Raw genomic sequence first — 27,359 nt, forward strand, 5'->3', positions numbered from 1 at the left:
AATAAGTATATAATCTGTTTACATGGCCAACATACATGACATGTGATGCATAAAAAAACACCCACACCTGGCAAACACTCATGGGAAGATGATGGTGCTGAACAGGGATAAGCTTCAACTAGTATAGGGGAAAACAGCATTACTGATCACATCATCTGCACCATTAACCAGGTGAACACAGTTGAAATATACAGAATGTGTGACATATACATGACAGTCATATGTGCACTTGAGGACATTGATGCAGACTGACATAGGAATGGTAAGAAGGACAAAGTATTAATGGAGGTCAGGTATAGGTTAACAGCAAAGACAGGTATGAAACATACTTAATAGTATACCACTGACATACTCCTGCTATGTAAAGGCTGATCCTGCAGTGGGAAAATAAAGAGAAAGACAACACAAGTCATGTATTTAGCAAAAAAATACTGACAGCATCACATATACAACACAGTAACATGGACTGCAAATATTCATGTGACAGACATTGCAACTGTACAACAGATGGATCTGTATTAACAAATATTTGCAAAAATGTCAGGTATCACATATGCTACACACTGTTAAAAGCTATGATACTTTTTCTGTAATATACCTGGTCTGTCTGCACTTGAAAATGCATGATGTGACCCTCCCCTGGATGCACCTGTAGCGTAGAATGGTAGGGAAACAACAATATAACAGTAAACAGCACTGCCATAAAATGAGATTGTGACACTAACAAGGTAGTGTTAACAGCAACAGTACAGAGACACTCACCTGCTGATTCCTAGTTTATCCCCTAAATAGGTGGACCTGTGAATATTAATGAAAATGACATTATAAATGTTGTTTGAACTGCTCAGTCTGTAAATCAGTTGTGCCAATGCATGTAATTACACCTATGTTCATCATCCCACTCTGTGTGGATGTGTGTTCACAGCTCAACCCTGTTGCTGTAAATCAAAATCAGCAATACATGCCTATGCATGCTACAGCAATATGCAGTGATTTTCTCAATACACATCCCTGCCATGGAAATAAATATGTACCTGCTCATCCTGGAACTCTAGTTTCAATCTTACCACCAGGGATGTATTGCTCCCTTCTTGCTGTATGCAATGAAGCCAGAAATATTGTGATGTCATTGGGGCATTGGGGGGGGGGGTCAGTGGTGACGCACCACCAGTGGCATCCCTTAATCTCGTGTCACTCTGTTGGCTGCACAAAGGATCATGTCTGAGCAGCATAATCTACAGACCTCATAGGATTGCATGTGGCCTCCACCTGCATTGATCATATTGGTAAGGTCCGTCCAGATTTCATTTCTCCAAACAGTATCCCCTGAATGGCCTAGGAATCTCCTTCCATGTTGGTGAACATCAATTATGATGTGTTTTTCCTGGTGGAGAAGTTGTCACCCCTAGGATGGCTGGCCATCTGATAGACATTGATATGCAGATGATAATAGTCATGTTTGAGCCCATTTTTGCAATTCATTCTGTGAATAGCATATGCCAACATAAACAGTATGCATTCCAGTGGACTGAAAATGTGTGTATAACACTGTGTGTGATAAATACTAATGTGATAATCCCTTTCTACATAACACTGACAAAATCAACATAACATGTAATGTCTTTACAGTTTGTGAGTGGGACTCAAACCTCTGACAATGCATGTACATTGCATGGATGTCCAAAGACGACAGCATTATATCACATGAGTCTGCTTGCATGTCACATTCAAATACTATAGCAAATAACAATTTGAAGAACTTACAGAATGCATAGGTAAACCTCAGGATCCATAGCCAGGCCACAGACAGTACAGATCTTTAGTATATTGAGCCAGTACTGATAATACCTTTGTTAAGAATCGTCATTGAAGACATATCCATAACACCAACAGCACATGTTTATAACAGTTTTTTAGGAGACATGAATTCAGAAACATCCATAATATTAACCATCACATAGCAGATATGGATAGTGTCATAATCCATAGTATTCCTTAGTTACATCGCAGAATGCAAGGAATTACCAGTAAGAATCGCAGATGATATGTAAATCAGCCTTTGTAAACTGTCAGCATTTGCAATGGAAGTCTATCTATACAACTGCATATTGGACTGAAATAAACTATTTAGAACAACACCTGTATGCATAAAGTTCAAGACAATATCACTCCAGTAACTTATGACAACTTATTTTGAGTAAATATTACTTTAAACATGCACCTTTTAAAATTACTAACTTTAACAGATTTACAAAGCACCACAACAGAAATACTACCAATTGCCAATGTACCTCTCACTGAGAATCACAGAATCAAAGTGCACCTTGTGTGCACCGAACTTTAAGTACCATTTGCACCACACATAATTAATGAGGTTATTTGAAATTCAGGTTTTTTGAATCCCATTCATTCACACCCACATAAATTGCCATTATTCACCAAAAAACCCAGGTGTAGACCAGACTGGAGGAGAAAACTGAGAGCCAGACCCAGGAACTTCACCATGATCAACATGTGTAACTGGATTGCAAGGGAGCATTGATGGAAGAAAGGGATCTACTGCATTGGAGTGTCGGTTCATCACTGCTATGATGACCTGCATCAGAGGGATGTTGAGGAGCTTCAAAGGAGGGTCGCTGAGGTCCAGAGGCATGTGTAGATCCCTACAGTAAGTACCAATATTCTACGCATACCTGAGTATTGCTACAGATTTTACACATATTTCTCAGTACCATATATATCAGATAGATGTTTTTATAGTCATGTATTAGCTACTGTGATAATAAGCTTGTGGGGATATTTGGTAAATGTTATCCTCTTAACTATGGGTTCAATTCCCATGTTGTACAAGCAAGCAAAATCTAAGGGTAATGTTACTGAATGCTAGGAGTCTAAACATCAAAATGCACTCACTCGAGGCACTACTTTAAATGGAGAATATTGACATCTGTGCAGTGACAGAGACCTGGTTCAAGGCTCCAGAGTGCACTCCTGCATTACCAGGCTATAATTCATACCAAAAAAGAAAGAGGAAAAAAACACACTGGAAACAACACACTTAAAAGTTAGCGTTTTCGTTTACTTGAATGTTGTAAACTTCTTCAGAAGAAGTTTACAACATTCAAGTAAACGAAAGTGCTAACTTTTAAGTGTGTTGTTTCCAGTGTGTTTTTTTTCCTCTTTCTTTTTTGGTTATACAGTTTTTTATACATTTGTGTTTATATATAATTCATACCACACCTTTTGGCCACCAAATCTGGACTGAAACACTAAAGTTGGTGGCATGTCCATATTCATTAAGGGTATCCATACTTCCAGGGTAGTTGCTCAGCATAATGCATCCGAGATTATCCAAGTGCAACTAACTCTGGGCAAGATCACAAGCCAAATTGTAGCTTGCTACAGATCCCCAACCATGCCCCAAGATTCCCACTCCTCATTTCTTGATACACTGGAAAACATTAGGGTACAAGCTAACACCCTAATAATGGGCGATTTCAACTACCCCACCATTAACTGGGAAAACTACTCATGTACCAACTCTTTTGCATAACGTTTTCTGGAATTCATAAATTCCAACATCTTGGATTAACTTATCCACACCTCCACCAGGGGCAGCAATATCCTAGACCTGGTCATTACCAGCATGGGTAACCAGTGTTCCACATCAGAGGTCACTTTCTCATTGGTCAGATCCAACCACAAGCTAATCACCCTAGATATCCACATCCCGCCCCCAACCTACATTAGGGAAACCACCATCAATTTTTTTTCCAAAGCCAACTTCACGCTTCTTAAGACAGAAGTGGCAAACTTCACAGCACCCATGCAGACAGACAATAGAGGTATGGCTGCTGAATCCTACACAAATGCACTTTATAAGCACTTACAAGAGAGCATGGATCATACAATCCCTAACAGAACCAAGATGCTATCCTCCAAAAAAAGGAAGCCAATCTGGTGGTCCCCTGCCATAATCAAACTCTACAACAGAAGAAAGAAACTGTTGCAAAAAAGAGTAAAATCCCATGACTGGAGAAACTCCTTGGTCAGCTTCAGTAAAAAGCTGAGATCTCTCATAAAATCCTCCAAAGCTAGTTACGAAAACAAAATCACCACTGATTCTAAGGACAACCACAAAGCATTCTATAGCTATGTCAAGAATCTCAATGGCAACACTCAGATCTGCTCTGAGTTACAGCACAATGGCACTAAATATACAGAACCAACTGATATTGCCAACATCCTGGCAGATAGGTTCAGTGCTAACTTTACCCCCCCTCTCACCCCCTAAAGGGCCCATCTCTATACCAGAAGAATGCAAAGTTCCTGTAATCATGGCTGTACAGGTAAAAAACACACTCTCCAAAGCCAAGAACACAGTATCCATGGGACCTGACAACATCCCAGGCTGCGTTCTACATGAACTACAGAATGTACTGGCACCCAACCTAAGTACCATATTCAATCATAGCCCACCTCAGGCTTTGTGCCCACTGAATGGCACACAGCGACAGTTATCTCACTCCACAAAGGGGGAGCCACCACGGACCCTGGGAACTTCTGCCCCATTAGCCTGACAAGCCTGGTCTGCAAGGCTATGAAACATATCATCATGGAACTTATAAACAATGACATTGGTAATCTCCAAACTCTGGACCCCACCCAGTTCAGGTTTGTAAAATACAGATCATGTCTTCTAAACCTGATAGACTTCTTTGAAGCGGTCACCAATGCCGTAGATGGGAATAAAGTGGTTCACACAGCCTATCCAGATCTCGACAAGGCTTTCAACACCATCCCCACTCTGGAATTATAGATAAACTCACTAAACTAGGTATAAATCCCTATGTTACAAGATGGGTTGCCAACTGGCTCACTGACAGAAACCACACTGTGAAAGTAGCAGACTCAAAATCCGACTTCAGACCAGTGAAAAGTGGAGTACCACAGGGTTCAGTCCTGAGTCCTCCCCTGTTTGGTATCTACTTCTCAGAAGTACAGGCTAACACAGAAGGTCTTTGGCTAATGAAGTTCGCAGATGACTGCAAACTAGGAGCCATAATCGAAACTCCTAATGATGTGGACATCCTTCAAAAGGGCCTCACTGAGACAGATGCCTGGTGTCAAAGCCATGGCCTCAAGCTCAATGCCAAAAAGTGCATTGTCATCCCTTTTGGTAAAAACTCTGTAACGATGAACTATCACATAGGTGGTAGTCTACTTAACACCGAAAGCATGATAAGAGACCTTGGGACACAGGTGGACAGTAGTCTCTTCTTTGATAATCACATCACCACAGTAGTCAGAAAATCCTTCTACGTGGCACACCTCATCAAAAAAGGTTTCTCATCCAGGAAAAAAGAGGTCATTGTTCCCCTCTACTCGTCACTCATTAGACCCATTATAGAATACAATGCCCCTTTTGGTATGTACCTCAGAGGGCATGTACAACAACTAGAAAGGCTGCAGAAATACCTTGCAAAGAGGATAACTGGCCTCAAACAGATGCCCTATGCAGACCGTCTCAAAAAACCCCAGCTTTACTCCGTCGCATATCACCCACTCAGAGGCAATCTCTGCCTAACATACAAAGCTATGTCAAACCCAGAGTTGTTGGACATACTCCACTTAAAGAAATCCCCAGTCCCTCCAAGTTACATGCTCTAGGGACCTAAACCTTGTCACCACAATAAACAGAACATGCTGAAGGGATAGATTCCTGTCCCAGAGACTTCCCATACTCTGGAACAAACAAGCTCTTCATTAGCACTCTTCAAGAAAAATCTTGATGATTGGATGGGAGATAGGAAATTCACCCCGGGGATCACTTCTGTGGCTCTGCTCGACAGGGGCATAGGAAAATAATTTTCTTGGGTGGCGAAAGCCAGGGTACCTTTTTTTGCTAGGCTTATATAGGCCCTAGGGCCAATAGCCTAGTACCTATCTATGAACCTATGAACCTATAATGTATTTAATTATGTGTATAATATCTTTAAGTATGTCCTTAGTAGATGACATATGTTTTACAGCATTGAACTACATAATTTTACTTAGCCACGGTCCTCGTGCATCACAGATGCCTATAGCACCTAGGCTATGGATAACTGTGCACTGCATAGTTATCTTTTATAGTCCCACAGTTAGAATGTATTTGAGGCATACATTCTAAGAATTGCCTGTTGGACCATTAGACGTTGGAATAAAAACACGTAAAAAACTTCATTACATCATTCCTTCTAAACAATTACACAGACATTTTTATTTAATTTATTGCTTACACATGTGTTTATAGTTACATTGATCGCTGTTATTTCTTTACTATGAAAACTCCAAAATTGTTTCCATTTTCCATATTCATCCCTTTTCTGCAGGATTTCTAATAAACAACTTCAATACCTGTTTTCTGAAATGAAACCTTTGCTGAATGTTAGCTTGGCCTATAAGGCAACTAACAGAGTTTGGAGAGCAGTACATGTTTGTTTAAGAGTAGCATGCACTGATTGTTAATTCAGCTTCTAAGGAAACAGGCCCACATGTATACATCTTGGTGTGCTGTGTGTTCAAGTCTGGAAAGGGGACAAATACACCTAAAGTTGTTATCTTGCTTTAATATACCCATGGCATTTATTTATAGAAGCATATTATAATTATTGATATTAACATATATTCTAAGCATAGTTCAGAACAACTTGATTATTCATCAAATTCCTACTGATATATTCATAATCCATAGCATTCTATTAACATCAACTATTTAACTGCGGGGTCAATACAATTTGCTAAATCATGCTATATGTCTTAGCAATTTTTAGGTTAATATTGTATACTTTGTAAAAATGTTATGAAAGTTTGTTTTCTCATGAAATATTAAAGTCAATAGTAGAACAACATCATCTACAAATTTGTAGGGACTGGGATGGGCAGACTAGCAGTTGAAATGAAAAACAGGGAAAGATGTATGTATTTTCTTTGTGATGTGCAATTTAGCAAGGAATAATGGTCCTCACACCTACCTGTTTACAGAAGCCGTATGCTACATGACACTACCACACTGCCTAAGGAATGTATGCTCTCTATTACTGTTAATGTATCTTAACACAGTGATGACATGAATGTATTTTTCCAACTGCTTAGCTACATGAATAGCACATGTTCATACTTTGTATCCTAAGCCAAGATCATTATTAGCAAACCATCCTCCATCAAGATGATATCATAACATAAACTCTTTTCACTACCTGTAAAATATGCTTTTTTTCAGTTAAGATGCATTAGGTAGGCAGGTAGCTCTCAAGGTTAGAGTTTAGATGTAGATTATATTTGTAGGTTTGAATCTCATGTCCTTCAATCTGTGTTCAAAGATGTTAACACCTGAGTGTAAAACTGGCAACTGTGTATTGCGATTATCTAGTGTTCTTCAGAAAGAAATATCTACGAAATGTGGAGGGAGATGTCTATCAGTATTATTTGAGGAATATGTTCTGTTTTTGATTTCAGGTAATGAGGATCGCAGTCAGAACAGAGACATGCATCAAACAGATGCACAGGTTTGAGGATCAGTGGAAGGAGAGGGATATTTTGATTTTGATTATTTTACATATTTTATGAACTGAAATGCATCATCCCTTGTTTATAGACCTGTAGTTTTCAGAGTAACAAGTTTGTTGATTAGAATGCAGAAATACCCATCATGCATCAGTAAGGTAAGTGAAATGATCACAGGGTAGCTGTGTTTACAACTGTGAATAAATTCTAACAATGTTGATATTTTATGTATTATTGAGCCATTGTTTCAGTACACATTTTTGAAGTGTACTTTGCAACCTAAATAACAGTTGGTTTGATGTATCTGTTGCACATCTGTGCAGGTGGATGTTTCCTATGTGGGTGTAAGTGTTTTGATTAGTGTTTATAATGTATGGTTTGGTACTTATAAACTGTGAGGTATGCCCTTTAGTTCAACATTAATATTGTATTTATCTTTGACAGTTGTAAACTAGATTGACTGACACTTGAGCAAATACTCATCTGATTGTAGCAATTTGTGTTTAGTACAATCTGCAGGTCAACTTTGGTTTTACATCTGTCTTCAAGCCCTTTAGTGATTTATCCTTCAGCAGATATCCATTTGGTTGCAGCAGTTCATATTGTGTACGCCCTGCAGGCCAACACTGGTATTCTATCTGTCTCCAATCCTGTGTGTGTTTTTTTTAGAAACACAGTTATAGCCAAGGTTGACTGACACTTGAGCAGATACCCATTTGTGTCAGTTCAGTATCAGCAGCATATATACAAAGTTTTGTTTTTTCAGGCTGACTGCTAATTGTTTGGGTAGATAATATATACAGTTGTACACGTACAATATTGTTAGTAACACATATATTAGATTCTCGTATGTTAACAGTTGTGTTAACTGAAGATATCGTATAATGCTTAGTTATTAATGTGTGTTCACCAAATATCATGCTTGTTTGTCGTATGGCTTGACTATTGTCCACAATATAGTTAGATCACTTTCTCCTCATTTTAACAATGATGCATTGTGACTGATCATATAAATAATTGAATGCAGACAGTAAATATGTTGATTTGAGCGTTCATACAGTTTTACAAAGCTAATGACTAATGTATGCATGTGTGTGTCTAAGTATACAGAATTGTTCAAAAAATAATACTATCATCCTTTTTAGGAGTATATAGGGCCATAGGTAACTCTGTCCATAATGGATGTGTCTCAGTCCCTTCGTAAATTGTAATCATAATCATATTGTGCTGTGCTATGATATTCATGGGACTGTTCTGCATTATAGACATTTGCTTTTCTTTCCTGTTGTGTTTTGCAATTAATCTTTACAGAGCATGGTGCCTGTGGATGTTCTCTGATCTGAAGACAATGGTTTGCACATGCAAGGCCACTGCCCTAGTCTTCTGAGGATGACAGTGATGATGATGATGATGATGACGATGATGCTAAGAAACCTGGACCTGCCCCTGTCTGTGCAATCCTGCCTTTACCCTGGAGTTGACGTCAACATGACTGGAATAGAGATGGTTTTCATGAGGAGATCCAGGAGGTCATGACCGATGTGCTCTAAGCACAGATAAGAGACATGATGGGGACCGTGTATGAGGATATGGCATGAGCTATGCAGGTTTCATTCAAAGCAATAGTTCATGAGATGATTCGGAAATCTGATCCCCATCAGCCTGGTCCCTCCGATTGATAAGTATTGTCTGTGTGCTCCACTTGTGTTATGCTGCCAACATAGTGATTTTCCATTTCATTGATTGGACTGTATATGCACTGTTGTACATGCATACCATGTAATTGTTATGCTTAAGTGTTATTATTGTGTGACATTTACTTCAGTTTCGATGTGTGCATGACACACATTAGCATATTACACTTTCTGCACACATTCAACTGCCCATGCATTGTGGTAGTTAACCTGCACATAGTGCGGCAAGATGTAGCCAGTAAACATGTGTTACTGGAGTGACTGACAACATATGTGATCCATACTCCATCACTAACAGTGTGATATCCTTTGGATTTCTGTTTTGCCATATCAGGTATGTACAACATACAGGCATGTTATTCCACATGTTTTTTGGATGACAGTTGTCATGATGTCCCACTGTTATGATGTGGTGTTATGACATGGTTTGGCAATACTGATGCCATGTGGGATCATATACAGGTATTTCCTATGTGCAGTCCTCCTTTTCTGAATGCATCAAATAGAAATGTAACATTAATCTGTACACAATGTTATAGATAACACATTCTTTCACAGTACATTATGCCATATTTGTTGTATGTAGCATTTCCACACTCATGACATAGTGACATTGGTGTACACCTTCCATAAATAGTTCTGCAGATTAAATGACTGTACGTGTGTGTACATAGTCGGGTACATACTGACACATAAATGTACCTTTGATGTGTACAATCAGTCATTTACTGCTGATGTGCTGTTACGATGCTCATCGGAGTGTCCTCTGCTCCATAATGACTAGGGTGGCCGACATACATCTGTGTTTCTTTAGTTGACATTTGCATATCAGTATATGTGTATGTGCTTTTAAATTTTAGCTTGCTTACTTATGCATGTTGATGTGACATGATTGCAAATTAATGTGTATGTGTGTTTTATACATGCCCAGTTGTGTGGACATCATCAGTCCATCTGGCAATTTGACATATAGTTTCCATTTTAAATGTATGCCATATCTTCTTTTCTATCTCTCACTTTCTTTGGGTGTGTGCTTACTTGTTTTCCCCACACCAGTTCCGAATACATTGTTATCAACTGTTAGCTATGGTGATATGTCCGTGATTGCCTTTCACCTTTAATTATTTAGAAAATTGATGGATTTTGTCAGAATCCATAAGTCCAAACCAATATATTTTAATGGTGCATGTTCTATGTACATATCCATAGTTGTCTCTGACTTTACTGTAAAGAGTGACATAGGTATATATACTACAAATAGCCTTGCAGCTTTGAAACACATATTTTAAGTTAGTGGGTGACATACGGAAATGTCCATAGTTGTCTAAAATGTTTCTGTATCTACTCCTGCAAATTTATGTTACAAACGCCATGTGGCTTACATTGGTATAGTCGGCATTTGTAATTTTTTTTGTAGTCACAATGGAGTCGGTTACATTCTGTAGTTGTCCTTAACCTTAATGAACAGATTTTGTCATATTTCTATCCAGCTATCAGGATTCTTGAATTGTGATCATCTTTCCATAACTTTGATACTGTACGATATGATTGAACAACCATGTCTTATTAATTATGGGCTACTTATGCATTTCTATAGTGTGAAATTGTAACTGCGATACTCCATTGGGTGCTGAGCTATTCTGAGTTTCTTGTCATACATTAGCATATTACAATGTTATCCACAAGTTTTGCGCTGATATTGGCATAATGCTCTGGATTCTGCAAGCTTTACGGAATCCTGCCCAAGGTCCATATTATCCATATCAGAGCCATAAGCAGTAACAGGAAAGTTGGCAAAGTTTTCAGTGTTGACTTCAGTTTTTTTTTCTAATTGTTAACAGATTAATTTCAGAATAACTGGTGCCAACATTCACAATGATTTAATAACAATGCCAGAACCTTGTCTGTAATGTCTTACATTTTTCATAGCCTCACATATATGACCAGTTTATCTGTGTAGTAGCAAGTAAAACAGTCCATTGGCAACAGTGAAATAGCAAAAATCATAAATGGTATGAAGCAGTGTAATTTGTCTGCAGAAAAACACAAATGAAAACAAAATAATCTCAGATGTGTTATAGTATTCTGACTTTTTTATACAGAGGTATTGGGAGAAAGTATATAGAATATGTATATATGATTTGCATGTTGGCAAACAATAATCCTGTACATCAAATGTTATGTATGTATTCCTTAGGGCTAGTTCCGTGACATGACCTGTGTTTGTGGAAAGTAGTTCGCAACTGCAAAATACTACTCCGTCTCCCTGCAGTTTACAAGATCACAGCATCTACATAGCATTTCCCATGTAGCCTATGCTATCTAAGAAGTAGTAATTTTAGCCAGTATACATTTAGAACCTGTTCTTAGAATGGCCTTTCCTGTGAAGTACTAATAGAAAGTGAACATTGTTATGTTATTGAACAAGTATTTTTAAGTTGTTTATATGACCACTCTGTATGAAGGTATGGTCTTAAGGTGTTCAAACAGCATCTTCCTTTCAAAGACACAAAACTCACTGTTTGCACAAGGAATTTATTAACATGTTTTTAGTTTGTTTGTTTTAGTTTTATGTTAACAGTCTAACTATTCCATTCAGTATCACATGCTTTTTCAAGCCATGAATAGAGTATAGAACCATACCCCTAGAGTTATACATATTACTTTGGTCAGTTTTCTCATAAAAATCTCTAGCTACACACTTCAGAATGGGGCACATCTGTCTAAAATGGCATGGGCATGCTGGCTATTTTCAAGGCACTCTACCCATGAACAAAGCGCTTATGGAATATTGATCGAGTGATAGATTTTTCCTTTGTTGAAGGGACAGTAAAACAATCATTTCTTCAGGGAATTCACAAGATGATATTCATACCATCTAGGGTGTTTGGTCATAGAACTAGTGAAGTTTCTCCGTTCTTTTCGATAAGTGCCATGGTATATTTTACTTCCATCTGAGGTATCACCAACTGAGGCAGATGAGGCCTCGGTTTAATGTCTCACCCAAAGGATGGCACACTCAGGAGTGCAACACTCACTACATCTTTAATATTACATTGCACTGGCACTAATAGAAAATGAATACAAAATATTAACATGAGTCACAAGTAAACTGCAGTAAAACATTTTTTAAAACTAATACAAAATGTTAACATGCTATAGCAAACCATGGTTCTTTAACTGAAGGAAAGAAAAGGAAATTCAGCTACCATTGCAAGACCTACTACTAATAAATAAAGATTAGACATGCTATATTTCTATATGTGCTATAAAAATTCAAAAATATATACTTTTAGGATATAGAATATGACCTGCAAAATGAACAGAGACAGCATCTAATATGAAATTATTGTTTTATCTAGAGCATCCTATGATATTAAAAAACCACCACGACAGATTGTCATAAGTTCAAACAGTAAATCCTCCTAGAACAAAATGATTCACTAGCCACATCCTGGACATCCCCTGACTTCAAGTTCCTGATTGTTATCCAAACCATTAATTTGTGGTTCGGTTTTTATAATCAGGAAGGCGGTCCCTTAAGCTAAATGAGTTATTACTGCCTACTGTATTACTTAAAACATTCCTGAGCAATTACTTTGCTTTATGTTTCTTTCTTTCTACTGGCACAGAGTTCAAATCTTTAATGTATTCCTTGTTTGCTGGTTTCATTGGCACACATTCATTCAGTTCCCATTTGTCCATGTCTTCTGTGTTTAAATTCTTCATAAGCTCAGTTTTCTGAGCATTTTGCAAAGACCCAAACATTTGCATACTAGGATTTGCGAAGGGTTTTCAAAGCAGTTAGCTTTATTTTTTATCTCATTACAATAATATTTACTGCATTTGTGACTGTAAGAAAAACAAACTTCATTACATTTGAAGAAATGTACTCAGCAATTTATCCTACCTTTGTGCATATCAGAATCAGTATGTAATAAAACATATCTGTTTGTTAGGGATAGTTAATTATCTTACATCTTCCTCTTTTGCTGCTGCCATCAGGGGATGCCACAGTGGAACATCTGTTACCATTTCTTCCTGTCCTCGACATCTTGCTCTGTCACGCCAAACAGCTGCATGTCCTCTGTCACCACATCCATAAACCTTATCTTAGGCCTTCCTATTTTCCTGTTACCTGGCACCTCCATCCTTAGCATCCTTCTCCCAATATACCCAGCATCACTCATCAGCACATGTCCAAACAACACAATCATGCCACTCTATCATTGTCTCCAAACTGTACAACATGAGCTGACACTCTAATATGTGGTTAATACTCCTGTCAATCCTCAGCACACACAATGCAAATCGTAACATCTGGGACTCTGCCAAAACCTGTTATGACTCCTGTCTTTTGCTCAGTGGCACCATCTACAAACCATATAACATAGCTGGTCTCACTACTATCTTGTAGACCTTTCCTTTCACTCTTATTGGTACCCACCTATCACAAATCACTAATGATGCTCTTGTCCACCCACTCCATCCTGCCTCCACTCTCTTCTTCACCTCTCTTCCACACTCACTATTACTCTGAACTGTTGATTCCAAGAATTTAAACTCATCCACCTTCCCCAGCTCTACTCCCTGTATCCTCAGCATTCCTCTGTCCTCCCTCTCATTTACACACATATATTCTGTCTTAGTCTTGCTGACTTGTATTACTCTCCTCTCTAGAGCATATCTCCACCTCTCTAGTGTCTCCTCAATCTGTTCCCTACTCTCACTGCAGATCACAATATCCTCTGCAAACAACATAGTCCATGGGGCCTCCTGTCTGATCTTGTCTGTCAACTTGTCCATCACCATTACAAATAAGAAAGGGCTCAGAGCTAATCTTGATGTAATCCCACCTTCATCTTCAATGCATCCATCATTCCTACCACAGACCTCACCGCTGTCACACTGCCCTCATACATATACTCTATCACTCTTACATACTTCTCAGCCACTCCTGACTTCCTCCTACAGCACCACAACTCCTCTCTAGGCCCCCTGTCATATGCTTTCTCTAAGTCCACAAAGACATGATGCAACTCCTTCGGACCTTCTCTATTCTTCTCCATCAAGACCCTCAGAGCAAACATCACATCTGTAGTGCTCTTTCCTAGCATGGAACCATATTATTGCTCATTAATCATCACCTCCCTTCTTAACCTAGCTTCCACTACTCTTTCCAATTACTTCATGCTGTGGCTGATCAATTTAATCCCTCTGTAGTTACTACAGCTCTGCACATCACCCTTATTCTTAAAAATCAGTACCAGTACACTTCTTCTCCACTCCTCAGGCATTCTCTCACTTTCCAAGATTTCGTTGAACAATCTAGTTACAAACTCCACTGCCATCTCTCCTAGACACCTCTATGCTTCCACAGGTATGCCACTTGGGCCAACAGCCTTTCTATTCTTCATCCTCTTCATAGCTGTCTTTACATTCTCCTTGCTAATCCATTGCATTTCCTGATTCACTATCCCCTTGTCATTCAACCTTCTCTCTCATTCTCTTCATTCATCAGCCCCTCAAAGTACTCTTTCCATCTGCTCAACACACTCTCCTCACTTGTGAGTACGTTTCCCTCATTATCCTTTATCACCCTTATCTGCTGCACATCTTTCCTAGCTCGGTCCCTCTGTCTAGCCAATTGATACAGGTCCTTTTCTCCCTCCTTAGTGTCCAACCTTTCATACAGCTATCCATACGCCTTATCCTTAGCCTACGTCACCTCTCTCTTCACCATATGCCTAATCTCCTTATACTCCTGTATACCTTATTCACCTCTCTGACAATCCTACTTCTTCTTCACCAACCCCTTCTTCTATTTACTCTCCTGTACTACCTCATTCCACCACCAGGTCTCCTTATCCTTTTTCCTCTGTCCAGATGTCATAGCAAACACCTTTGTAACTGTCTGTCTTACCACATCTGCTGTGGCTGCCCAGCTATGTGGTAATGTTTCACTGCCACCCAGTGCCTGTCTTAACTCTTCCCTGAACTCCACCTCACAATCATCCTTTTTCAACTTCCAGGAGTTGATCCTTGGTACTGCCATCACTATTCTCCTCGTCTTCTTGATTGCCAGTGTCATCCTACAGACCAACATCCTATACTGACTAACTAAGTTTTCCCCTGTCACCACTTTACAGTCTCCGATCTCCTTTAGACTGGCCGTCCTGCATAGGATATAATACATCTGTGTGCATCTTCCTCCACTCTTGTAGGTCACCCTATGCTCCTCCTTCTTCATAAAATACATATTCACCACAGCTTTGTCTTACATGATGCCCTGAAAAAAAGATTACCTGTAAATCTCTTTATACACATATTCATGCTAAGCAGAAAGCATTAGATTTACACACTTAAAGCTGGCAGTCTGTTCCCTTAATTTGTTATAGCCAGACTGGACTATCTGGTGTCAACCATTTAATCAAGATACTCACATAAAACAATTGATGAAATTTGGACTACATAACACACATCCTGTGTTTGAATAGTGGCCTGGATACTGAAGGAGATAGTATCAGTAGTGGAAGTTAGCACCTAACACTGCCTCCCTCACCCCTAGTGATGGGTGGTGCGGACCACCAGCACTGAGAGAAGATTCATCCAGTGGAGTTCAGGCAGCAAGCACTGGACATGAGGGCCAGGTGTGTGCTCAGCTCTGTCGAGCAAGACAAAGTACTATAGTCTGAACTGGCACATATATAGAAACATGCATGGGTGATGGGGCTGCTATTGTAAAACTTACTTTGGCAGAATGTAACTCAGCCATGAGGGAGGGGAGAGAGGCTATGATAAAGGAAAAAAAATAATGAGGGCATGCTGACTGAGTGACACTCCAGTTTAGGGGTTGTTTATGATCAGTAAGCAACATGGGAAAACAATAAAAATGATATATGAACATGCTCACTGCATTATTAGCCTCCTGTGTTTTAAATATTTCCAGCCAGTGCAGAAGAAACCAAGATATCAGGCTGGCTCATGGCAGTACTGTAAGCTATCACATAGTTCATGGCAGTACTGTATGCCATCACAATAGTTCATGGTGGTACTGTAAGCCATCACATAGTTCATGGCAGTAATGTATGCCATCACATAGTTCATGGTAGTACTGTAGCCATCACAATAGTTCATGGCGGTACTGTAAGCCATCACATAGTTCATGGCAGTACTGTAAGCCATCACATAGTTCATGGCAGTACTGTATGCCATCACATAGTTCATGGCAGTACTGTATGTCATCACATAGTTCATGGCAGTACTGTAAGCCATCACATAGTTCATAGCAGTACTGTATGCCATCACATAGTTCAGGGCAGTACTGTATGCCATCACATAGTTCATGGCAGTACTGTAAACCATCACATTGTTTATGGTGGTACTGTAAGCCGTCACATAATTCACGGTAGTACTGTAAGCCATCACATAGTTCATGGTGGTACTGTAAGCCGTCACATAGTTCATGGCGGTACTGTATGCCATCACATAGTTCATGGTGGTACTGTAAGCTATCACATAGTTCATGGCAGTACTGTATGCCATCACATAGTTCATGGCAGTACTGTATGCCATCACATAGTTCATGGTGGTACTATAAGCCATCACATAGTTCATGGCAGTACTGTAAGCTATAACATAGGTCATGGCAGTACTGTAAGCCATCACATAGTTCATGGCAGTACTGTAAGCCATCACATAGTTCATGGTAGTACTGTATGCCATCACATAGTTCATGGCAGTACTGTAAGCCATCACATAGTTCATGGTAGTACTGTAAGCTGTCACATAGTTCATGGTAGTACTGTGTGCCATCAAATAATTTATAGCAGTACTGTATGCCATCACATAGTTCATGGTGGGACTGTATGCCATCACATAGTTCATGACAGTACTGTAAGCTGTGACATAGTTCATGGTGGTACTGTATGCCCTGACATAGTTCATGGTGGTACTGTATGCCATCACATAGTTCATGGTAGTACTGTAAGCTGTCACATAGTTCATGGTAGTACTGTATGCCATCACATAATTTATAGCAGTACTGTATGCCATCACATAGTTCATGGTGGGACTGTATGCCATCACATAGTTCATGGCAGTACTGTAAGCTGTCACATAGTTCATGGTGGTACTGTATGCCATCACATAGTTCATGGTGGTACTGTAAGCCGTCACATAGTTCATGGTGGTACTGTAAGCCATCACATAGTTCTTGGCTGTACTGTAAGCCATCACATAGTTCATGGTGGTACTGTAAGCTGTCACATAGTTCATGGTGGTACTGTAAGCTGTCACATAGTTCATGGTGGTACTGTAAGCCGTCACATAGTTCATGGTGGTACTGTAAGCTGTCACATAGTTCATGGTGGTACTGTAAGCCATCACATAGTTCATGGTGGTACTGTAAGCTGTCACATAGTTCATGGTGGTACTGTAAGCCATCACATAGTTCATGGTGGTACTGTAAGCTGTCACATAGTTCATGGTGGTACTGTAAGCCATCACATAGTTCATGGTGGTACTGTAAGCCATCACATAGTTCATGGTGGTACTGTAAGCCGTTCTTTCCTTCTAGTAAGTCAGTGGACAATTCCATAAAGTCATTCACCTACAACTTACTTCCTTCTTTCACCCCCCCCCCCCACTATTGCAAATAATTTCTGCTGACAAGCTAATTTATTCGCCCTTTCAAGCTCTGGTAGTGGATTAGTGGCTTGCTACAGAGTTGCCTATAAAAGAACCATGAATACCATTAAGTGCTATTGGGGAGGGGAGGGTCTCTGGATTTGAATGGCAGATGCCAACAAGCAATAAAGGCAGCAGCTGCAATATTCAGCAAAACAAAGACGTGAGTGTGGGAGGAAAGTTTGGGGATGCATGGAAAATGGCATTTGCACAGCCTTAAATAGGTCCCTGCAAACCGTATGATGACTCAAAAAGGTATGCCAGCATATGTCATATTATCTTCTCAGCTAGAGTGAAGAAGTACTGACCTTGATGGAGGCCATTGCTAAGATGTGGAAGAAACACTTTGAGTAACTCTTGAATTTGTTGGACATGCCCTCCACTGAAAATGGCTGAATATATAGAAGCAGAAACAAATAGAGGAAATGGATTAAGTTCAGTACATGAGCTTATTGTGATGACTAAACAGTTCTACTGTGACAAGACTGCAGCACTGGATGAGGGTCAACCTGAAATGCTACAGGTGCTTGACATAATTGAGAATGTCATAATTAACACTATTTTTCTGTGTTGCACATTAATATTTTACAAGTGCAACAACATACAAACTACAAATAGTTCCTACAAACACACTGAACTCCTAACTGCAAATGCAAATGCAGCATCAGCATTCATTTCTGAAGTCAAGATAGGGTTCATCAATGAATGCCTGTACTACATTCATGTCCCACTGGCAACTGTTGATCATGTCCCCTAACAGCTTGCACCTGATAGCCATCCCCTTTCCCCTTGCTATAGTTACACCTCATGGCTAACAGCTTGCACCTGATAGCCATCCCCTTTCACCTTGCTATAGTTACACCTCATGGCTAACAGCTTGCACCTGATAGCCATCCCCTTTCACCTTGCTATAGTTACAGCTCATGGCTAACAGCTTGCACCTGATAGCCATCCCCTTTCACCTTGCTATAGTTACAGCTCAAGGCTAACAGTTTGCACCTGATAGCCATCCCCTTTCACCTTGCTATAGTTACAGCTCATGGCTAACAGCTTGCACCTGATAGCCATCCCCTTTCACCTTGCTTTAGTTACAGCTCAAGGCTAACAGTTTGCACCTGATAGCCATCCCCTTTCACCTTGCTATAGTTACAGCTCATGGCTAACAGCTTGCACCTGATAGCCATCCCCTTTCACCTTGCTATAGTTACAGCTCATGGCTAACAGCTTGCACCTGATAGCCATCCCCTTTCACCTTGCTATAGTTACAGCTCATGGCTAACAGCTTGCACCTGATAGCCATCCCCTTTCACCTTGCTATAGTTACAGCTCATGTCTAACAGCTTGCACCTGATAGCCATCTCCTTTCACCTTGCTATAGTTACAGCTCAAAGCTAACAGCTTGCACCTGATAGCCATCCCCTTTCACCTTGCTATAGTTACAGCTCAAGGCTAACAGCTTGCACCTGATAGCCATCCCCTTTCACCTTGCTATAGTTACAGCTCATGGCTAACAGCTTGCACCTGATAGCCATCCCCTTTCACCTTGCTATAGTTACAGCTCAAGACTAACAGTTTGCACCTGATAGCCATCCCCTTTCACCTTGCTATAGTTACAGCTCATGGCTAACAGCTTGCACCTGATAGCCATCTCCTTTCACCTTGCTATAGTTACAGCTCAAAGCTAACAGCTTGCACCTGATAGCCATCTCCTTTCACCTTGCTATAGTTACAGCTCAAAGCTAACAGCTTGCACCTGATAGCCATCCCCTTTCACCTTGCTATAGTTACAGCTCAAAGCTAACAGCTTGCACCTGATAGCCATCCCCTTTCACCTTGCTATAGTTACAGCTCATGTCTAACAGCTTGCACCTGATAGCCATCCCCTTTCACCTTGCTATAGTTACAGCTCATGGCTAACAGCTTGCACCTGATAGCCATCCATTTTCACCTTGCTATAGTTACAGCTCATGGCTAACAGCTTGCACCTGATAGCCATCCCCTTTCACCTTGCTATAGTTACAGCTCATGGCTAACAGCTTGCACCTGATAGCCATCCCCTTTCACCTTGCTATAGTTACAGCTCAAAGCTAACAGCTTGCACCTGATAGCCATCCCCTTTCACCTTGCTATAGTTACAGCTCAAGGCTAACAGTTTGCACCTGATAGCCATCTCCTTTCACCTTGCTATAGTTACAGCTCATGGCTAACAGCTTGCACCTGATAGCCATCCCCTTTCACCTTGCTATAGTTACAGCTCAAAGCTAACAGTTTGCACCTGATAGCCATCCCCTTTCACCTTGCTATAGTTACAGCTCAAAGCTAACAGCTTGCACCTGATAGCCATCCCCTTTCACCTTGCTATAGTTACAGCTCAAGGCTAACAGCTTGCACCTGATAGCCATCCCCTTTCACCTTGCTATAGTTACAGCTCAAAGCTAACAGCTTGCACCTGATAGCCATCCCCTTTCACCTTGCTATAGTTACAGCTCATGGCTAACAGCTTGCACCTGATAGCCATCCATTTTCACCTTGCTATAGTTACAGCTCATGGCTAACAGCTTGCACCTGATAGCCATCCCCTTTCACCTTGCTATAGTTACAGCTCAAGGCTAACAGCTTGCACCTGATAGCCATCCCCTTTCACCTTGCTATAGTTACAGCTCATGGCTAACAGCTTGCACCTGATAGCCATCCATTTTCACCTTGCTATAGTTACAGCTCAAAGCTAACAGCTTGCACCTGATAGCCATCCCCTTTCACCTTGCTATAGTTACAGCTCAAAGCTAACAGCTTGCACCTGATAGCCATCCCCTTTCACCTTGCTATAGTTACAGCTCAAAGCTAACAGCTTGCACCTGATAGCCATCCCCTTTCACCTTGCTATAGTTACAGCTCATGGCTAACAGCTTGCACCTGATAGCCATCCCCTTTCACCTTGCTATAGTTACAGCTCAAGGCTAACAGCTTGCACCTGATAGCCATCCCCTTTTACCTTGCTATAGTTACAGCTCATGGCTAACAGTTTGCACCTGATAGCCATCCCCTTTCACCTTGCTATAGTTACAGCTCAAGGCTAACAGCTTGCACCTGATAGCCATCCCCTTTTACCTTGCTATAGTTACAGCTCATGGCTAACAGTTTGCACCTGATAGCCATCCCCTTTCACCTTGCTATAGTTACAGCTCAAAGCTAACAGCTTGCACCTGATAGCCATCCCCTTTCACCTTGCTATAGTTACAGCTCATGGCTAACAGCTTGCACCTGATAGCCATCCCCTTTTACCTTGCTATAGTTACAGCTCATGGCTAACAGTTTGCACCTGATAGCCATCCCCTTTCACCTTGCTATAGTTACAGCTCAAGGCTAACAGCTTGCACCTGATAGCCATCTCCTTTCACCTTGCTATAGTTACAGCTCATGGCTAACAGCTTGCACCTGATAGCCATCTCCTTTCACCTTGCTATAGTTACAGCTCAAAGCTAACAGCTTGCACCTGATAGCCATCCCCTTTTACCTTGCTATAGTTGCAGCTCTGTATGGAATCCATGGGAACTAAATCTAGACTAACAAACTGGAATAGTGGTCCATATTTTAGACAGAGGGACAGGATGGTATGTTCCAAGCATACATGAATCACACTTCTTTTCCTCCCTGGAAAAGTATGCATCAGTGTTTAATAGAAGATTTCATCCAATTGTATAGCCTCTGATTCAGGCAGGCAAATGTAGATTTTGCATTGACAGTAAAAGAATGAGTTAACTCTTTGCCTTCTTCAAAGATATTGGAGGGGTCATGGGGATTGCCAATGCCTTATACTTGTGTTTTGTAGACTTAGGGAAGTTATATGACCATGTGCCTTGGAATGTCTTATGGCAGGTGATACACTGGTGCTGACTCACAGACCTGCTACTGCATGGCATTAATTTCCTGTATTTCAGGAGGGGCATGTGCATTGGCATTCTCAGTATACCTCTCAACTGTCCATATTTTCACAGAATGCCCAGATTTTTGCCTCATTTTTTTTATCTGTTCTTCATAAAATTTTTGTTATTCTGTCAAATCATTGATGACTGAATTCATTAAATAATCACAGACATTTAAGCTTCAGACTTCCTGCCCTTCAGAAACTGCATGCTACTCTATCAACTTTCTAAGTCTGCGAGAGTAGTATTTAAAAATGTTTATTTTTAGGCCTTTGACACCCCACGATTTTTCCTTTGTCCAGCATTCCAGTGATATGATGTTGAGGGGTATAATTCTCAACATTAAATCAAGTGCACTCATTGTGCTTATAGGACAAGGGGTATGACTTGTCTATCCTTCTGTTAGTGGTTACATGGAGAGAAACTCAGACTGCAGCTAAGGTCTGGAGAGTATCCTGGTTATTGATATGACAATGGTGGTTTTGTTGTTTGCAGATTATGTCATCCTCTTACTTTTATGAGATTATGATCTCAAGAATGCACTGGAGCAAGTCACCACTGAGTATGAAATGGCTGAGATGAAAATTAGTATCTCTAAATCAGCAATTGTAGTTTTGTTCCAGAAAAAAAAGTGATTTCCTCAGGCAGCAGAAATTATGAACCCTTGAAGGGTAATTGACCTAGCTTGCTCTCTAATAAAACTGAGAACTCAGCAGTTAGAGAGAAATATGTTTTGCAGCCGTAGCTTCTCGCTAATGATAGGTATCATATAGATCTATCAGCATCTTAGCGCAGGAATCAGGGACAAAGCTAAAAAAATAATGTGGGGACAAAGGCCTAAAAATAGGGACCTGTTTTAAAGACTGCTCTTATAAGTTCAGAAAGTTGCAAAAATAGCAGGTTTTGCATTAGCATGCATTTTCTGAAGGATATGAATTCTGTAACTCAAATGTCTGTCATTATTTAGTTACTTCAGTCTGCAATTATTTCACAGAAAACCAGATTTTACAAGGAACAAATCCAAAGTATGAGGCAAAAAAATCAGTGAAATTCTGGATTACTGAGACATGAGATGTCACATGATGTGCATGAACACTGTGTGGATGCCCCTCGGGTGCTCCCCCAGTACTTAGTATAGTTCATAGACAGAAGGCCCTGGAGCAGATCCGGGATGTATTGGAAGAATGATACATGTCAGGTTGCCTGGGAATGCCAGTGGGGATCCTGTGGGATCAGCTAAAGACTGCTGTCAGGGATAGAGAAGTCTGCTGCACTCTCTTCATTTAGCTACCACTATGACCTTCATCAGGAGCAGTGCTTTAGAATGCAGATGATGGACACGCACCAGTCTAGCCAAGCTTATTTAATTATGTATCCATTCATCTATATTCTAAAATCTTAATAAAATCCTAAAGACCATGAAATGTTTTAGACTTTAACATTGCTGAGGATTGCTATACTGTATGTACAGTAGAACAAATTATTTTCAGCATTAGCACTTCTATTAGTCATCAGTAATTAAGCGACTGGAAGTATTTCACAAGGGATGTACAAGCAGAGCAAGGAAGCTACTGTTAAACTGGAGGGTGAGATACCAGGGTCTATGACTGCCCATCAAATGGAAGAATCTTCAAACTACATATGTCGTCGAACATGTTGTTCATTGAGCTATTCAAGTTAGATCCCATTACGGTAGGGATCAGGAAAATTGCTTTTCACCACTGTAGTGCACTGTCAGAGTTGGTATATATAATTAGGTGGGGCAAAGCCCCCGTCCCACATGAGGAGGTTTTGGTGAATGACATTTACAATGTAATGCTGTTCAGCAATTTTTCCATTCAATGGCTAAATATAGACCTGAGATACTACTTATGCTATATTAGGGAAGCAGAGTTGTTGGCATACAGCACAGAGAATTAATATTCTAATCAATTAATGGACTGCTACCTGTAGTCAAGGGTACATGGCTTAATTCCTTCCACATCTGTTTTCCTGGTCTCTGACTCATTGTAAGTTACTTAACCAGAAAAAGATCACAGGTTACCCCTAAAAAGGGACACATGTGTCCATGTCCATTGGGTATATGAGGTTAAATGTATTAAAAAAGTCACCAGCTTTTTATTTGTACCATATTACTGAAGAGAAAGAATGTTACTCAAACCAAGCCAGAGCCATGGCCTCAAGCTAAACGCCAAAAAATGTATAGTCATCCCCTTTGGCAAAAACAAAGTGCCCACAAATTACCACATAGGTGGTAATCCATTAAGTATGGAAGAAGTAATGAGGGACCTGGGGACCCAAGTTGATAGCAATCTCTCATTTGACAACCACGTGGCCAAAGTGGTTAGAAAAACATTTTATATAGCCACCTAATCATGAAGGGATTCACATCTAGATCAGGGGAGGTCATCGTGCCTCTTTACTCATCCCTCATCAGGCCCATAATTGAGTACAATGCCCCTTTTGGGATGTACCTTACCAGACACCTGCGGCAACTGGAAAGACCCCAAAAGTACCTCACCAAGAGGATCAAAGGGCTCAAACAGATGCCATATGCTGCCCGGTTAAAGAAACTCCAGCTCTACTCAGTGGCATACTGCCTGCTCAGAGGCGATCTGTGCCTGACGTATAAAGCCATGTCCAACCCAGAATTAATGGACATGCTGCACCTCAGAAAATCCAAATCCCATTGAGCTACGCGCTCGAGAGACTTGAACCTCAGTACTGAAATAAATAGGACATGCTGGAGGGACAGATTCATAACCCAGAGGCTCCCTTCACTCTGGAATAAAATCCAAGTCCAGGTTAGGCAGAGTCCTTCACTGACTCTCTTCAAGAGGAATCTTGATGAGTGGATGGGAGATAGTAGGTTTACTCCGGATATCACTTCCGTGTCACTGTTAGACAGAGGCACAGTATACTAACCTCGAAAAAGGGCATTGCAAAATTCATTTAAAATGGGTGGCGAAAACCAAACACACTCTGGCTAGGCTTATAAATGCCTAGTATGAACCTATGAACCTATGAACCTATGAATCACACATGCACACACTCCTCTCTGTCTATATCTGTATCTACTGTATATGGTATATGTTCATTGAACAAAAGAAAAGCCGGCTTGTATAGTCAAAAATTAGCTTATCATATATGCCAACTTCTATTTCTGTGTAAGATCACAATGGAATGGGGATAAGAGAATTTGCCCTTTCCCCACTGTAATGTGATCTTGGAGTCAGTATAAACAATTCACAGTCAGTGGGTAGGGTACAGGGGGACTTCTCCACTGCAAAAAGTAGAAGAATTTAGATATTTTTTTTATTTTTGTTAGATTACTTTTCAAGCATTTGTGCATGATTTGTGCATAATGAGTTGTAGTTATTGTTTTTTTCAATAAAGCAACATACACCTGTACACACACACATATATATATGTGTATATATATATATATATATATATATATATATATATATAGATATATATATATATATATATATAATATATATATATTTTTTTATATTTATATATATATATATATATATATATATATATATATATATATATTTTATATTTATATATATATATATATATATATATATATACACAGACATATATATATATATACACACACACACGCACACACACACACACACACACACACACACACATATATATATATATATATATATATGTGTGTGTGTGTGTGTGTGTGTGTGTGTGTGTGTGTGTGTGTGTGTGTGTGTATGGGATCGATACAGATCCCCAAACGGCAACATCACCGAAACAGATTCGGCCAGGCATAATTGCACGAAAGTGCTTTTCACTGAAGAAGCACTGTCGCATAAGTATGCCTGTTGCGGATGTCGTACTATGGTGCAGATAAGGGAAAGTTCCCATTTCCCCACTGTAGTGCGACCTCAGAGTGAGAATATTAAAGTGGAGGTGTGTGGGGGCAAAGCCCCCTCATGGGGGTGTAGGGGGGCTTGCCCCCCCCCTGCAAAAATGTAAATTGAATGTTTTTTTTTTTTTTTTTTTTTTTTAACACACTTTAACGAAAATGCTTTTTTGGTGAAAGCGCTTTCTTTAAAGTGTGTTCGGTGATTGTGGATTCGGACTATTGAACTTTCGTTCAATAGTCCTAGATATATATATATATATATATATATATATATATATATATATATATATATATATATGCATATATACATACACATGCATATATATATATATATATATATATATATATATATATATATATATATATATATATATACACGCACACACACACACACACACGCGCGCGAGCACACACACACACACACACACACACACACACACACACACACACATATACTGCTAAATGCTTTTCTATCACTTAAACATCACACCATGTGGATACCATCAGGACCCTTATACAAGTTAGCTACAGCTACAAAACCCAGCAAGTTTCCTCACCCCAAGCAAAAAGAGCCAAATCCAAAAATCTCCTTATCCTAGAAAGGACCAACTGCAAATTCACACTATGTTTAGCAATATGCATCCATACTGATACATAATGATAGCTATGTAACCAGTGTAAATAAATAGTGCTGGTATCCTTGTATATAACACTATGATTTATGTAAATATTCCTGCAAAAGCACAGCTATAGTAGTTATTGAACAGTAAATGCTGGTTATAAATTAACTTTAACGTAAATGTTGGTTTGAAACGTAACTCCAAAAATAACAGGCCAGAGCTGTAGCTACCATATTTAGCAACTTATGCAGTTCTTTGATTTGGTACCACCATAGCTTTTAAGTTGAGGAGCAAAACAGCAGCAACAACAGCAACAACAAGAAAGATCATCTCCCCAAGTTAAGGGCCAAAAACAAAAGGTCTTCTGCTTAAAATTGTAGCAAACCGCACTACAAATGTAACAAGCAGCTTGCTACATTTACAATACCACACATGGAACACTTCAGCACTTTAACTAATGCCAAACAAACAACATTTACATTCATTTCTGAATGTGTATACTGCAATGCCACCCCATTAGCACCTGTCAGTCATGCACTCTAACAGCTTGCGCCTGGGCCAGCTGCCGCCTTCGTCTTGCTCCAGCAATAACATGAATATGTTGTGTAAATGTTTTTTGAAAAATTGTTACTGCCTCGTGGCCCGACTTGAGGCTGAAAACGGTCTTTGGGCCAGTTCACTTACTAAGCTGAAAAAGTGAAATAAATAAATGAATAAAAAAACATCTGCAGTGGTTATACAGAGAATGGTTAAATTCCCTAGTTGAGTGACTAGAACAATGTGTTATAAAATTAATTTATTTTACCCCATAGTGTTGCCTTCTAGCCTGCCTATTTTGTTGTTCTCTTTCAGACAGATGATAAATAATATTGTGTCGCCATATAATTTGTGTATAGCTCTTACTCTATATCCCTTTTAGATGCTATGTTTCAAAGCCATATCTGCATTACATCTGACTTAATGGATGTTTTGTTAGATATACACCTGGCAG

This window comes from Protopterus annectens, chromosome 5.part0 (assembly GCF_019279795.1).
Source record: "Protopterus annectens isolate FY-2018-M chromosome 5.part0, PAN1.0, whole genome shotgun sequence".
Lineage (NCBI taxonomy): Eukaryota > Metazoa > Chordata > Ceratodontiformes > Protopteridae > Protopterus > Protopterus annectens.